General features: G+C 40.7%; 1 long non-coding RNA gene, 1 other non-coding gene and 1 pseudogene across 3 annotated transcripts; 1 reads left to right on the forward strand and 2 right to left on the reverse strand.

Moving 5' to 3' along the window:
* Window positions 1-6: 6 nt before the first annotated feature.
* Window positions 7-7,170, forward strand: LOC126003875 (uncharacterized). Of its 2 annotated transcripts, none has more exons than XR_007493833.1 (4): window positions 7-222; window positions 2,297-2,432; window positions 3,287-3,474; window positions 7,075-7,170. It is a non-coding gene; the product is annotated as an uncharacterized LOC126003875 (long non-coding RNA). The 2 variants fall into 2 exon arrangements; XR_007493832.1 differs by having other exon boundaries at window positions 3,287-3,491; window positions 7,075-7,107.
* LOC126004890 (uncharacterized) lies at window positions 750-850 on the reverse strand (annotated as a pseudogene).
* A 2,033-nt stretch (window positions 7,171-9,203) lies between the features above and the next one.
* Window positions 9,204-9,310, reverse strand: LOC126005692 (U6 spliceosomal RNA). Its single transcript, XR_007494732.1, has one exon. It is a non-coding gene; the product is annotated as a U6 spliceosomal RNA (small nuclear RNA).
* Window positions 9,311-14,715: the final 5,405 nt, after the last annotated feature.

Raw genomic sequence — 14,715 nt, forward strand, 5'->3', positions numbered from 1 at the left:
ACGATGCTAAACACAATTCATTAATATAAATTGCTTTTTCAGATAATGGAGACTATTTTTGGGACAAGCCTTCCAAAGTGGGAGTAGAGGCTACTTTTCCTAATGGAACTCAGTTTAAAAGAGGTCGGGGTTTGGGAACCAGTGCTTTTATAACCTTTAAGAGGCTGAGAAGCAGAGATTTTATAAAAGGAAATGATGCCTATTTTCTACTGACAGTGGAAGGTAGGTGAATAGATGGCTTATATAAGTTGTCCTTTTCTATGTTTTTGTTTTAGTGCTGGGCATTGATTATTTATGGTGTTCTTTCTGGATTCCATTTTTAGGTGATTAGATTGAGTTATGGAAGGAAATAAGCAATAGTGATTTATTTTTGGCTTTGGGCCATACCTGGTGATGCTCAGGGGTTATTCCTGTCTCTGAGCTCAGGAATCACTCCTGGCAGGCTCAGGGTACCATATCAGATGCCAGAGATCCAACCCAGGTCAGCCCCAGGCAAGCCAAATGGCCTACCCACTGTACTATAGCTCTGGCCCTAGAATGCTTTTATGAGTGTGAGTTATTGTCAGTATGAAAATAATTTAAAGGGAAGCAATGAGGATTCCAGGGTAAATTATTTAATTTTCATTGCATAAAGCAATAGTAAAAGTCTTGAGGCCAACAAAACATTTTTGGAAATAAGTTAAGCCCTTGTTTTTATGCTAGTATTATGCTCTAGAATTTCAGAAATGCATATGTCACACAAGCAGCCAAATTAATTGGAAATGAACTATATTATCTTTTTTCTTGAGCAGGGACCATGCTAATCTCTGTATCGTTCCAATTTTAGTATATATGCTGCCGAAGCGAGCACTATATTATTTTTTTTCTAATAGAGTAGATATGTGTGTATCTATTTATACATATATACTTCTATATGTACATTTACTATATATACACTATTCAGTATTATACTATCTGGAAAATTGGTTTTCCTTCTCTTCAGATTTGTTTGGAGAGTTTATATTAAGAAAGGTCTTTCCGGGGCCGGGCGGTGGCGCTGGAGGTAAGGTGCCTGCCTTACCTGCGCTAGCCTAGGAGACGGACCGCGGTTCGATCCCCCGGCGTCCCATATGGTCCCCCAAGCCAGGAGCGACTTCTGAGCGCATAGCCAGGAGTAACCCCTGAGCGTTACCGGGTGTGGCCCAAAAACCAAAAAAAAAAAAAAAAAAAAAAAAAGAAAGGTCTTTCCCCTTTCCTCTTTGAGAAAGTTACAGGAGAGGACACAGATGTTGACACCAAAACAAAAAAAAAACTTATAGGAACAACCTTTTCTTATTTATTTGTTTGACGTTGATATTAACACTTTAAAAATATTCCTTAAATTAATTTATATATAATTTTTCTACTGAAAAGTTTTTGAACAGAATTATCCCTGTACATCTACTTAAATGTGAATATATTTATATTGTATGTTCTTGCTTAATGATATAGTGTTTCATTTCACACTACATAAGTTGTTTATTTAGTAATGCACAACTTTAGTTTGAGAAAAGATATATATATATATATATATACATCTGTGTGTATATATATCTGCACTGTATATACACATTTGTCCACAATATATCTTATCAATAATGACACTATTGTCTTAAACATTTCGTGACCAGGGTAGCCAATAAATACATTTTCCAATAATATTATACTTTTGTGATATGATTTTTATTTTGTTCATATTTATTTTCTTTTTCGGATTTTGGATCGCACCTGGCAGTGTTCAGGGCCTCCTCCTGACTTTGAGCACTGAGAACTGCCAAGTGTAACTATGAACATAAAACAATAAAAATAAGCCAATTTTTGAGATCAATGTCAATCAGAATAAATCTATGTGATACTTATTAGAAAAATACTTCTTGCAAAGAATAGAACATTGTTGTCAGGCTACCTGGCGTGTTTTTACCAAATAACCACAGCTTGCTTTACCAGAAGAGATCATGGCCTTAGGACATTCAACTGTCTTCCATTTCTGTGTCTACTTTCATTATCTATTTCTTATAAATTTCTTATAAATGTGAAACCTGAGCATCTATGAAATAGTACAGAGGGTGAAGTACCTGCCTTACATACAGTTAATCCACATATGGTTCCCCAAGCCCATGAGGAGTGATTTCTGAGTGCAGAGCCAATAGTAAACCCTGAACATGACCATGAGCATTTGTGTGGTCCCAAACAAACAAAACCTAAAAAGAACCCTACAGATAAAATACTAGTTAAAATGAAAACTGATTTTATTCATGCTCTCTTCTTCCTTTTGTAGATATATCGTTCCTTAATTCTACGAGCATTCAGCCAACCCCAACCCCAACCTCTAGTGGAAATAAGAACCTCTGCATAAACTTTGAGTGTCAGAATGATGGTATCTGTACTGTCCAAGAGAACAAAGCTGTGTGCAGGTAAGGGATGGCTTGGATGAAATCTTCCCTCTCTTTGGCTAGAAATGTTATCATTTCAACAGCATGGGATTAAATACTAATGTTTCATACGAATGGTGCCAGTTTATTCTCACTTGAAAAAGCATTCATAGGGTATGTATTTTTTGCATTCCATTTGGTACTTGGCTGGTTTCAAGGACCATGAAATTATTTATGAAAGAATAGTACAGGATATTCTGATTGCTTAAAACAATCCTCATAAATGACATATCTTTTTTTTTTTTTTTTTTTTTTTTTGGTTTTTGGGCCACACCCGGTAACGCTCAGGGGTTACTCCTGGCTATGCGCTCAGAAGTCGCTCCTGGCTTGGGGGACCATATGGGACGCCGGGGGATCGAACCGCGGTCCGTCTCCTAGGCTAGCGCAGGTAAGGCAGGCACCTTACCTCCAGCGCCACCGCCCGGCCCCATAAATGACATATCTTATGGGAGTCCACAACTGTCTGGTGTGGTTAAGTGTTAACCTCATCTTTATTGATGAAAATAAGTTCTGAGAAGAGGTAATGAACATATATATATATATATATATATATATATATATATATATATATATATATATATAGGGGCTGGGAGAACAGTAGTATTAGGTATAACACTTTTTTCATTGGACACATCACTTTCCTTCCTCACCTTGGATTTGATGTTTGAGTAGCAGGTTAGTGCTAATTTATTTGCTTCTTTCCTTGTATTCTGCTTGGTCTCCTAGTTTAGTCTAATGTCCTCTCTCTACACTGGAAATAGTTCCATATGCCAATATTCTGAATGTTAACCTGCATCCTAAACTACCATACTCTGAACTGTGTTTTGAATGTGCAGGTGTCCGGCAGGTGAAGACTGGTGGTACATGGGAGAAAGGTGTGAAAAGAGGGGCTCAACTCGTGACACTATTGTCATTGCTGTTTCCTCTACTGTCACTGTGTTTGCTGTCATGTTGATTATCACCCTTGTCAGTGTCTATTGTACCAAGAAGAAATACCGTAAAAAGATCAGTTCAGATACAACAGGTGTGACTATGGAAAATGTAAGTTGAATCTGATTTTTGGTTATACAAGACCCATGGATAAAATCAAATGAAGAATTTGAATTAAAATTTTGCTTGGTGTTTAGAAAACTATGTAATTCCAGGGATTGAATTTCTGATCAGAACATTTGGTTTGGTTTGGGCCACATCCAGTGATGCTCAGGGATTATTCCTGGCTATGCACTCAGAAATTACTCCTGGTTTGGGGACCATATGGGATGCTGGGGGATCGAACTGCAGTACATCCTGGGTTAGCATGTACACAGTAAATGCCTTACCTTTTGAACCACCACTCCAACCCCCAGAACATTGTTTATATGAATTTTTTTGAGATTGTGGATTCCTGTCACCTTTGCTATAAATCAATGATTCTCAAAATGAAGGCTTCTTGTGGGGGGTGATAGGAGGAATTATTCTCTTGGATATGTACCCAAGCCCATGTGGCTTATACATTTTCTGGAGTGGCTCTCAAAAGTCACAATTGATTTCACCTACAATGTCAATTTTCCTGGAAAAATGTGGACCTGCATTGTTGTTTAAAAATATTTGGGGATGTGTGTATACCTGGCAATGTTCAGGCATTACTCCTGGTCAGAAATCACTCCTGGCAGGCTTAGGAGACCATACGGAATGCCGAGATTTGAACCACCATCTGTCCTGGATCTGCTGCTTGCAAGGCAAATAAATGCACTACTGTTGTGCTATCTCTCTGGCCCCATGTTTTAAAAGTTTAATCAATGTATTTATTGGGGTATATTCCTTGCTCAGTCTTCAGGAGTTATTTCCTACAGTTCTGAAGGAATCATGCGATGTTGGAGATCAAATTCTAACTTCCCCATGCAAAGCCCTTTGAGCCTTCTCCTATAACCTGTATGTTTTATTTTACAAATCCTTTAGTGATGGTTGAATTCAGGCTTATAGGAAGAGGACACAGGTAAAGTTGTAGCTTTCCCATTAAAGAACGTTCCATGCCAGGTTGAGAATCAACCAGTTGAAATGCATGCTTTTTATGAATATTTTATGAATGCTGCATGGTGCTGCAACCTCCAGCATTGAACTGGGAAATCCCTTGAACATCACAGGATGTGATCACCACCCCAATCCTCCGAATAAACTAAGAACTTTAAAAAAAGATTCCAGCTAATTCTACTTTGTGTGCGGTAACTAATACCAAGACAAGATTATAGCATATTTTGGGGAATTGGGAGCTGTACCAGGCAGAGAGAGTGGTGAACAGGCATGTAGTTGTAGTTGAAGCCTTCTGCCCACCTATTATCATAGGGAACTTTGGAGTTTCCTTGGACTGAAGTGATGGATCACTCATTGTGTTCCTCACATCAATAGCCACTGGATTGGTTGCTTCCTGGGGCTGCTGGAAGCTGGACAAGACAGTCGTGCAGGGACAACACTTCCTACCCGAGAGCTTCAGTGCAGGCAGGATTAGGCTTTTATAAAGCTCCTGTACCTCTCAGAGAGGATGGCACAACATTCTAAAAAGGGAAGATAGCATTCAAAATAGTTTCTGAAAATTATTCATGAGACTAAGGAAAAACATATACCTAATGAGAATATCTCTGGAATGGAAAATAATTCAAATAGCTAAAGCAAAAGTATATATATTTTTTAAAGAAATAGTGTTAACGGGGGTGGGCAGGGAAAAAAAAGTAATCGTGGTAAAAGGGCTGAAGCGGTGGCACAGCAGTAGGGTGTTTGCCTTGCATAGGGCTGACCTAGGATGGACCTCAGTTCCATCCCTGGCTTCCCGTATGGTCCCCCAAGCCAAGAGCGATTTCTGCATGCATAGCCAGGAATAACCCCTGAGCATCACCGGGTGTGGCCCCAAAACAAAACAAAACAACCCCCCCCAAAAGACCCCCACAAAAATTGTATGATTTTCTTTGGGGGTGTGAATGGGGCCATATCTGATGGTGCTCAGATGCTGGGTTCCTTCAGACAATTTTCTGAGTTGCTCCTTATAATGCTCCAGACCTCAGGCAAAGCCAGAGATTTAACCTGTATTTTAGCTCTTATTTTTTAAGCGTTGGCTTCCAGGCCATACCCTTTGGTGCTTAGGGCTTTACTCTCAGGAACACTCCTGGAAGTGCTGGGGATCACATTCCCTACCAGAGATCAAGGGTTATTCCCAGTTCTGTGCTCAGGGATCTCTCTTGGTGATGTTGGAGAGACCATGTGGTACCAGGGATCAAATTGAGATTGTGACTGCAAAAATTATACAGTGGGTAAGGCACTTGCTTTAGTCTGTAGCTGACCTACATTCGATTCCCAGCACCAGGCATGGTTCCCTGAGGCCCCCAGGGATGAAACCTATGCAAAGAGCTAGGAATATGCCTTGAGCAGTGCTGGGTGAGGCCTAAACTTTGCCTATCCCCACTTCTCCACTCAGCCACAAACAAGCAAACAAAACTCTAAATTGACTGCATACAAGGCAAGGACTTAACCCTTTTGTACTATTTCTCTAGTTTATTTATGATGTTTTTATTTTGTGGACTTATCCTTTCATGCCTGACAATGCTCAGGGGCCACTTCAGGTTCTGTGCTAAGGAATCACTCCTGGTAGTGCTCTGGGGACCATATGTGGTAGCAGAGATCAAATCAGGGTCAATTATATGTAAGGCAAGCACTTGATTACTATCTCTCCAGCCCAGTTATGAGTTTTTATATGTAGACAACTTAGTATTTGGTTTGTTTACAAAGTTAGTCAAAAGGTGGCAATGAGCACAAAGAAAATAGCTCTATTATTATATGATGCTATTATATTCCTTCAACATTAGGAAGATGTTTAAAGCACAAGCCAGATTAAGCTATTAATACCAAATTTATTAGAAAGCATTTAAAGTACATACAAGTTATTTTGGCTTGAAACAGCTATTTCTAGCTTATGCCATAACTCCAAAATTTAAAAAGCCAATAGCAAATCTGTTGGAAGCCACACCTATAGGCAAGTATGATCCCTGGGGCTAGTAGAAAGCTGGACTGAAAAAAAAAGAAAGCACAGTGGTTAGGGAAGAGAGGACCAGCTAGCTGCATAGATGGGATTGCAGATGTTCCTCTGGAAACTAGAAAATGTGGCTATTCTAAAGGTTGGCCATAAGCAAAAAAAAAAAAAAAAAAAGAAAGAAAGACCTTTCTGGGCTAAAGTATGTGCTCACCATAATGCTTGTTTAACCTCTGAAGAATATGAGTATCCCAGCTAGTGTATCTTCCCAGAAACCAGAGCTGAGGCTGCTGGCCAGTCAGGTGCCAAGAGACAAGATTTCTGTTTGCCTTTCACATAAAACTCAGATCTTTACAATGTGATTCATTTAAGTGACATCTTTAAGTTTAGAAATTAAGTCATAGGGGGTCGGAGAGATAACATGGAGGTAAGGCGTTTGCCTTTCATGCAGAAGGTCATTGGTTCTAATCCTGGCATACCATATGGTCCCCCGAGCCTGCCAGGAGCGATTTCTGAGCATGGAGCCAGGAGTGGCCCCTGAGTGCTGCTGGGTGTGACCCAAAAACAAAAACAAAAAACAAAAAAAAATAAATTAAGTCATAAACTGTTCTTTCTTTCTCCTTATAGGTGGAGGCATTTTGAAGATTAACCCGCAATAAGGCCAGCAAATGAAACTTAAAAAGCTTTCTTCATCATGAATTTCACCTGAAATGAGTTAACAGCCAATTACTCTCCTATAAAAGTACCATCTCTGTAAATAGTGAAAAAATTGTAAATCAGTATTTTTGAAATATTATAAATATTATAAATCAGTATTTTGGCAAAAGTATAATCGATGAGATGTTTGTGCAAGTGTTCTTTTTTTTGTTTGTTTTGGGGTCACAACCATTGTTGCTCAGGGGTTGCTCCTGGCTCTGCACTTAGGAACTCTTGGTGGTGCTCGGGAATCATGGGGGATGCCTGTGATCCTCATATTGGTTGAAGGCAAAGCAAGCACCTTGTCCACTGTACAAACACTCCAGTCCCTATGTTTTGATTCTTATACATTTGTTTTTTTTTTTTTTTTTTTTGGTTTGTTTTTGGGCCACAGCTGGAGATGTTCAGGGATTACGCCTGGCTTTTCTCTCAGAAATCACTCCTGACAGGCTTGGGAAACTGTATGAGATGCCGGGGATCAAACCCTGGTCTGTTCTGGGTTGGCAACATGCAAGGCAAATACCCTACTATCACTTCGGTGCTATCATTACAGCCCCCATGTTTTTGTTTTTTAAGCAGACACTCTGGTAGAATGTTGGGATATTGTATGCATAGAATCATATGCTGAACAAGATGGTAAAATACAATGCCTCAATGAAAATTAAAAAAGAATTAAGGACCGGAGCAATAGCACAATAGGTTGGGCGTTTGCCTTGCATATTGTCTACCTGGGTTTGTTCCCAAGCATCTGCTATGGTATCCCGAGCCTGCCAGAAGTGATTCTGAGCACAGAGCCTGAGTGCCACTGGTTGTGGCCCCCAAACCAAATAAAATTTAAAAAATTAAAACATAAAATGGTGGGGCCGGAGAGAGAGCATGGAGGTAGTGTGTTTGCCCACCCCCCTTTTTTTTGAGTGTTGTATAAATATTTATTGATTCTGGAAAAAAACCCACAAAATCCTAAATAAAATGACTTAGAAACTTGCAAAAAATGGCAAAATAGCTTTTCTCCAAAGCATGTAATATATTTAGTGTGATCAAATAATTTTATTTATTTTTCTTTTTTTTTCTTTATTTAAACATCTTGATTACATAAATGATTGTGATTAGGTTTCAGTCATGTAAAGAACACCCCCTTCACCAGTGCAACATTCCCACCACCAATGTCTAAATCTTCCTCCAGCCCACCCCACCCCCACATGTGCTCTAGAAGGCTTTCCAGTTCCCTCATTCATTCACAAGATTATGGTAGTTCTCAGTGTAGTTATTTCTATAACTGCACTCACCACTCTTTGTGGTGAGCTTCATGAAGTGAGCTGGAAGTTCCAGCCCTCCTCTCATTGTCTCTGAGGATTGTTGCAAAAATGACTTTTATTTTTCTTAAAACCCATAGATGAGTGAGACTATTCTGCGTCTCTCTCTCTCCCTCTGACTTATTTCACTCAGCATGATAGGTTCCATGTACATCCAAGTATAGGAAAATTTCATGACTTCATCTCTTCTGACGGCTGCATAATATTCCATTGTATATATGTACCATTGTTTCTTTAGATGTTCATCTGTTGAAGGGCACCTTGGTTGTTTCCAAAGCCTGGCTATTGTGAATAGTGCTGCAATAAATATAGGTGTGAGGAAGGGGCTAATATCCAAAATATACGGGGCACTGACAGAACTTTACAAGAAAAAAACATCTAATCCCATCAAAAAATGGGGAGAAGAAATTGACAATTTGACAAAAAAGAAATACAAATGGCCAAAAGACACATGAAAAAATGCTCCACATCACTAATCATCAGGGAGATGCAAATCAAAACAACTATGAGGTACCACCTTACACCACAGAGATTGGCACACATCACAAGGAATGAGAACAAGCAGTGTTGGCGGGGATGTGGAGAGAAAGGAACTCTTATCCACTGCTGGTGGGAATGCCGTCTAGTCCAACCTCTATGGAAAGCGATATGGAGATTCCTCCAAAATCTGAAAATTGAGCTCCCATTCGACCCAGCTATTCCACTCCTAGGGATACACCCTAAGAGCACAAGCCTTTTTTTTTTTTTTTTAATATGTAACGCTTCACGAATTTGCGTGTCATTCTTGCGCAGGGGCCATGCTAATCTTCTCTGTATCGTTCCAATTTTAGTATATGTGCTGCCGAAGCGAGCACGTGTGTTTGCCTTTCATGCAGAAGGTCGTTGGTTCAAATCCCGGCATCTCATATGGTTCCCCATGGCTGCTAGGAGCGATTTCTTAGCCTGGAGCCAGGAGTAACCCCTGAGCGCTGCCGGGTGTGACCCAAAAACAAAAACAAAAACAAAAATGGTGAGGGCACACTTGGTGATGTTCAAGGGCTATTCCCAGCAAATTCAAGGGCTATTCCTAGCAACGCCGAGACCAAACATGTAATTCAGGCTTTTCTGAAGTCTTAATGTTGCCTTTATGGATAGCAGCAATCAGAGTTTATCAGAGAGTTTTTCAAATAATGTTATTTGGGAGGCCTCAGATGTGAGTCCTGTTTCTGTGAAAGTAGAAGTAGATTTATTCCTGAGTTGGTGGATTCTTTAGTATTGTCTGAAGTATCAGCATACAAATGCTTCATTTACAGTTTAATTAGGTGGGTCTGGGTTCCTCCCCAATGTTTAGGACTCTTATTTTACTAGTTTTGGTGACAAATAGTCACTTATTTGTCCTTCCATGCCTGTCCTGTCCCTCACTATCTGCTCACCTCCAGGATACAATGGACTGTTTTTGTCCCTAAATCGTTTGTGTTCAGTGCAGAAGATCCTGCTCTGAAATCTATACCTGGAACCCTATAACCTGTGTTTCCTTGCTGGGGCTTCTGCTCCATATCTATCATTGGGCCTCTCTAGAACTGTACCCCCAAGACTTCTGACTGTTTCCTCAGCTTTCTTTATTTAGTATTAGGCCATGGCCATGTGTGGGGGGGGGGGCGTGAAATCTCTATGGTTCTGCTGTCTGCCTGGGCATATATGAGGTGGGCAAAGAAAGCAATACTTGGCTGGGGGCTTCTTTTTATCGCCTACAATCTTCCAGCTCCAGTCATCTCATTACCTGTCTTCCTGGATGCCATTTCCATGTGTGAGATTTAAAAGGGCCAGTTAACTAGTTTACCTGGTGCCTCCCCTTCTGCACCTACTGCAACAGTTCCAAAGCCCCACTGGACACACCTAGTGGGTGGAGTCCTCCACACATTGATGGGCACTTCTCTGTCTTCCCAGCGGTTGAAGACTGAGACAGGGCTGCAGGCCATAATACCTTAGGTACATGAGTCTGTATTAGAGCTTGTTTGCACATATAGTAACCAACAAAAAGCTCTTTACTACATGAATAATTGTTTTCAAGTTTTGAATCGCTAAGATTTTTCAAACCAGAAACATAAACTGCGTATTCATTAATCACTTTAAGATAGTAAGCCTGCTCTCCCTCTTGCTCTCCTTCCCTTTCTTCCTCTTTCTCTCTCTCCCTTTTTCTCTCTCCCTCCCTTTTCCCCTCTCTCACTCTTACTCCTTTCTCTCTCCCTTTCCTCTCTTCTCCTTCTCTCCCTCCCCCTCTCTCCCTCTCTCTCCCTCCTTTTCCCTCAGAAAGAAAAAAAAGAAAAAAAGATAGTAAGCCTGTCACAAGTTAACAAATAAAATATCTAATATATACATATACACATTGGGTTTGGGGGGGGGGGGTCAGTGCTCAGGGCTTACTCCTGGCTCTTAGCTCCAGAATGACTCCTGACAGCTTGGGGAGGCCACTTGGGATGCTGGGGATCCAACCCAGGTTGGCCACATGCAGAGCAAATGTCTTACCTGTTGTGCCATCACTCTGGCACCAACAAATAATATTTTTAATGAAATATATATGGGCCACACCTGGTGATGCTGAGGGGTTACATCCGGCTATGTGCTCAGACATAGCTCCTGGTTTGGGGACCATATGAGATGCCAGAGATTGAACCCAGGTCTGTCCTGGGTCAGATACATGCAAGGCAAACACCAATTGCTGTGCTATCGCTCTGGCCCCCAATGAAATATATATTTTTATACAAGAAAATTTAGCAAAAGTTAGTTTTACATTCATTTCTCTGCCAAATCTCTGATTTTACCTAACAAGAAAAAGCTGAATTCTCATACATGTGCCTGCATTGAGTCTCTTGTGATGTTATTTTTATGGAATGATATGAAAAAATATAACTTTATTAGGAGGGGGAGGGTTCGGGCGACTAACACCCAGTGGTGTATGGGGGATGATATGTAGTGCTGGAGATTGAAAAAGCAGTTGGTTGCATGCTAGACAAGATTTTCCCTTCTTCTGGACAGATATGTTTGGAAAAAGGGAGGTGGATTTGAATATATTTCCAATAATTTTGATTTTCTTTTTGAATACTTTATTAAAAGTTAGAAAACTGAGTTTCTTCTTTTGGGGGAGCAGATTGGGCGATACCTCATTATTCTAGTTCTGTGCTCAGGGATCAGCTCTGGTAATATTCATGGAACCATACGTGGTGCTGGGAATTGAACCCAGAGCAGCTGCCTGCAAGCTTCTTACCTGTATAGGCCCAAGGCTGCCAGGGCTACAGGGCTGCACGCTGTAGAGGCCCAAAGCAGCTAAGGCCTACTGCTGCAAGGCTTGCTGGGGCTCGTGCCCACCCAGGGAGGACAACATGTAGCAACCGCTTGCCTGGGACAGAGAGAAATGAGGAGATATAAAGAAACCAAGTATACTTTTATCCCTCCTGAGTCTGCCACCAGCCAGAGATACCAGGGTGGGGGGATGTGGGGCTAGTACAAAAAAAAGAAAGAAAGAAAGAAAGAAAGAAAGAAAGAAAGAAAGAAAGAAAGAAAGAAAGAAAGAAAGAAAGAAAGAAAGAAAGAAAGAAAGAAAGAAAGAAAGAAAGAAAGAGAGAGAAAGAAAGAGAGAGAGAGAGAAAGAAAGAAAGAAAGAAAGAAAGAAAAAGAAAGAAAGAAGAAAGAAAGAAGAAAGAAAGAGAAAGAAAGAAGAAAGAAAGAAGAAAGAAAGAGAAAGAAAGAAAGAAAGAAAGAAAGAAGAAAGAAAGAAAGAAAGAAAGAAAGAAAGAAAGAAAGAAAGAAAGAAAGAAAGAAAGAAAGAAAGAAAGAAAGAAAGAAAGAAAGAAAGAAAGAAAAGGGAATAGATACAAAGCAGGCAGCATCTCTCTGATGATTTATCTCTGGTCCCTCACAGACCAGCAGGCACTGCTCTCATCACTATCCTAGCTCCCTGACACACACACACACCCCACCCCCCCAACAGTTCCAAGTTTCTCCTTTTATACCCAGCACGATAACTCGGTGAATCCTGAATTCTAGAGTATATCTGCATCATTTAATCCATTTTTAAAGGGATTTTTGTTTACTTGGTTTAACCTTTGTGAGTACCTTATATAACCTAGCGATAAACCCTTTATCTGATATGCTGAATGAAAATATTTTCTCCCACTCAGTAAGCTGTCTTTTAGTTTTAGCCATGTTTCTTTTGACATCCAGAAAATTTTGAGTTTGATATAGCCCCATTTTTTCAGATCTGATAAGGGAGCATATGCAGGGGCACGCCCAGGTTCAACAATCTTTATAGTGCTGGCATGTAAGGTGTGTCCAAGTTTAACTGCCTGCCATACACTCAGCCACTTTAATGCATCTTTTTGTTTTATTTTGTTTTTGAGTCACATCCAGCGACACTCAGCAGTTACTCCTGGCTCTGTGCTCTGAAATCACTTCTGGCAGGCACAGGGGACCATGTGGGATGCCAGGATTCGAACCCTGTCCTGGATTGGCTGCATGCAAGGCAAAGGCTCTACCGCTGTGCTATCTCTCCGTCCCCACTTTAATGTCTCTTAATAAACTGCAATCTCTTAGAGCTTAGTTGCAACTGGTCTCTGAAACTCTATCAGTGAAAGTACTGTACCTTGTTGTATTTGGGGTGTGTGGGGAGTGGAGGCAGTTCACTGCTTGGGGGTTGCTCCCAAAGGTCTCAGGATCAAACCTGAACCTCCTGCATAAAAACCATTCACTCCAATTTGTTGAACTGTTTCTTTGGCCCTTGTGTTCACTGTGATATTCATTTGATTGCTCTTTAGTGGGAGACATTAGGACCTCATTCACATTTACTTAGGTGCTATTCCTGACTCTGTGCTCAAAAGTGAGCCTACAAGTACTCGAGGGGGAAAGATGTGTGATCCTGAGGGTTGAACAGGGCTGTGCCATATTCAATACAAGTGCCTGATTTGTCCTATCACATCGCCACCCTCAATTGATTTTTTTTTTTTTTTTTTTGGTTTTTGGGCTACAACTGGTGGCACTCAGGTGTTACTCCTGGCTCTGTGCTTGAAATCGCTCCTGGCAGGCTCAGGGGACCATATGGAATGCCAGGAATCCAACCTAGGTCCATCCTGGGTTGGTTACCTACAGGACAAATGCCCTACCACTGTGCTATCTCTCCACCCCCTCAATTAATTTTTTTTTTTTAGTTTTTGGGTCACACCCGGCAGTGCTCAGGGGTCACTCCTGGCTCCACACTCAGAATGGGGGACCATATGGGATGCCAGGACTCAAACCAATGACCTTCTGCATGAAAGGCAAACACTTTACCTTCATGCTATCTCTTCAGCCCATCAATTAATTTTTTTAAGTAAATAAGTTTTCTTAAAAGGGAGTGAAAAGAAAATGCACTAGAGCGAACATGTGCTTCTCCAGAAAGAGAAGAATAAAACATGAAAGAAAAGAGAAGAATAAAACATGTGCTCCAAGCTAGGATGTGGCGATTCCAGAGTGAAATGCCTTGTATTATAAGTTTTATTTATTTATTTATTTATTTATTTACTTTTGAGGCACACCTGGTGATACTAAAGAGTTACTCATGGCTGAGATCTCAGGAATCATTTCTGGTGGGCTATAGGGACTATATGGGATGATGGGGATCAAACCCAGATGAGCTGCAAGCAAGGCAAGTGCACCATCTACTGTACTATCTTTCTGTGTTATAATTTGAAAGGCCTAGTTCAAATTAACTATAGTTAACTATGCATAACTATAATATTATGCATTGATCATTGGAAAATATTGATTTATTGAGTCAGGCAGTGCTTACTAACTATATTATATAGGTGCTTGCTTTATTATATAGGTCAAACATAGCATAAGTTACTATCACTTATTTTATTTTTTAAATAGCCTTTTTTGTTTGTTTGTTTTTGTTTTTGATTCACACCCAGCAGTGCTCAGAGGATACTCCTGGCTCCATGCTCAGAAATCACCCCTGGCAGGCACAGGGGACCATATGGGATGCTGGGATTCGAACCACCACCCCTCTGCATGAAAGGCAATGCCTTACTTCCATGCTATCTCTCCGGCTACTTACTTAATTTTTTAAAAAAGTCTTTAGGGCCCGGAGAAATAGCACAGCGGCGTTTGCCTTGCAAGCAGCTGATCCAGGACCAAAGGTGGTTGGTTCGAATTCTGGTGTCCTGGGCCCGGAGAGATAGCACAGCAGCGTTCGCTGTGCAAGCAGCCGATCCAGGACCAAAGGTGGTTGGTTCGAATCCCAGTG

This window comes from Suncus etruscus, chromosome 3, assembly GCF_024139225.1.
Source record: "Suncus etruscus isolate mSunEtr1 chromosome 3, mSunEtr1.pri.cur, whole genome shotgun sequence".
NCBI lineage: Eukaryota > Metazoa > Chordata > Mammalia > Eulipotyphla > Soricidae > Suncus > Suncus etruscus.